The sequence below is a fragment of the Morone saxatilis genome, unplaced genomic scaffold, assembly GCF_004916995.1.
Source record: "Morone saxatilis isolate NCDOM2014 unplaced genomic scaffold, NCSU_SB_2.0 Contig14, whole genome shotgun sequence".
Lineage (NCBI taxonomy): Eukaryota > Metazoa > Chordata > Actinopteri > Moronidae > Morone > Morone saxatilis.
Window position 1 is genome coordinate 22,298,241 of NW_023339696.1, and position 2,366 is coordinate 22,300,606.

Genomic DNA, 2,366 nt, shown 5'->3' on the forward strand with positions numbered 1-2,366 from the left:
AGTTTTATTCCTATTTCTGAAGGTTTTTACTGAGGGATTTGTTGTTTTTTGGCTCCTGACAGTATTTTCTAATATTTATGGAGCAATAAAGTCAGATTCCCTCTGTAAAAACCTTTGACTCTAATATGTCAACACAATGAAACCTGACTTTATCCAATATTCAGATTTATATTCTGGTGAAAGACAAATGGAGAAATCTGAATCAAAGTGTATTTTTAATCTTAATGAAAGTGTATTTGTTTGTGTTCACTGGGAGGCCGACGGTACTTTGGCCTGTGTCAGATGTACAAACTGATAAACATCCAGTGAATGAATGATCGACGTCTGCTGTGGTACGATGCCCTGAAACTGTTTACGGGTGAATATCTTCGTTTTAAATGTGAGATAAACGACTGTCATAACCAAACCTTCAGATAAACGAAATTGGTTTTATGTTTTCTTTTGTTATATATTGTTAAATATGGGAACAATATAACTGATCTTAAAGGGTTAAAAGGATATTTTTCATTTCGCCTGAACTTTAAAGAATCAGAAATGTAAAAAACTGGGATTAAACTTATAAAACCACCAGTGGAACTAAAGGCCAGGCCCATACTGTATGTATATTATATGTATATTATATTATATTGTATGTACATTATAAAGATTAAACTGAAAACATCAATAGTGATCTGAACGGAACAACAGTCAATATAAATTAACAACCTTTTTAAAACGAGGTTAAAATCATGTGTGGTGATAATATTCAGTAGTGACCATAAAGCCGATATCTTATCCTGGAACCTGGTTTACACCCAGTATTTACACACACACACACACACACACACACACCTGAAACGTGTGTGTGGACACGCCTGCACAGACAGAACTGAGGGCACGCGTTAACACAGCTCAGACAGGTCGGCTCATATTCCTGCAAATATTTACTGAGTCTCATCAGGAGGGTGAAGAGAACAAAACAGGACTTGAAACATGAGAATCTCCTGAAGCAGAGAGGACAGATCCTGCAGTGGTTGGATCAGAGGGTTGTTTCCCCTCCGCTCTGACTGAAGGTTTATGAGTCAGTGTGACTGCAGCCTGTTTGTCTCTCAGCTCGTCCTGCACGTCACACTCAGGAGGAAACTCTCACGAAGCTTCCAGATGTCTCCAGACTTTACAGGAGAGGTTCACAAACAGCTGTTAGCAGATGTGGAGACACAGAGAAACATTATGAGTCAATAATAAATAACTTTATAACTTGTTGTTGTCCCCTCCAGTCAGAACCCAGGGTTTGTTCCTACAGTCTCATCTCTTTTTGCAGTTTTCACTTTTTCACACAGTTTACTTGCAATAAAAATGCCTAAAAACAACAACAACAACAACAAGTATGTAAAACATAGTGAATACAGTCTGAGTGGATTTGAACAGTTTACTGCTGTAAAGTCAAACGTTGTTAATAACAGCGGAGGGAAACTCCTCCTGTTGTAATTACAGACCTTCACATTCTCCATCATCTGTTCCAGTGAATCACTGAGCTGGAAAGAACCAGGCAGAGCGCAACAAAACGAAAATAAACCTTTAAGACAGTTTAACTGGAACGTACGGTGGCTTTAGAGTGCAAAACACAACAAAACACATGTTGTTGTTGTCCTATTTGCTGTTGTGATTTGCACTTCTGTCTGTTGTGTCTCATTAAATCAGTCGTACACACAGATCGCTAACAGCTGGCAAACCTGGCTAGAACGTGTTGTATTGGTCGACCTGGAGCAGAGCATTAGCTGAGCCCTGATTAATAACATGTTAAATAAAACAACCCCAGAAGAACATTGAAATCGTTTATATTGAAGATTTAATTGACAGAAACTAATTTATATCTTTTGAACAACAAGTATAAACTCCCAGTAAAGAGTTTCTGGAAGTCCTGGCAGCTGTGGAGCTGAATCCTGACACGCCTTAGACAATCAGCACTCGATACAGGACTCAGATACAGGACTCAGATACAGGACTCAGATACAGGACTCAGATAGAGGCTGGAACAGGATCAGAGCTCTAAAAGGAAAACATGCTTTTATAAACGTCTGAGGAGGTCTGAGTCGCCTAAAGGCCCTTAAGAGAGAGAGACATTTTTATTTGTCAAATATGCTATACTACATGCACGACATACAGCACAGATGAAATTTCAGTCCTCTCGGACCCACGGTGCAAACAGGCAATAAAATAATAATAATAACACAAAAAAGATGCACAGTTCTAACTAAGTAAGTGAATAGAAAAGACATAAAATAAACAGACAACAGTTGAGGTATTTACAGAAAGTGAGGTAGTGCGGTGTAGTGCAAAAATCATTATCCCAGGATTGCCATTTCATTCAGAAGACCATCAATAAT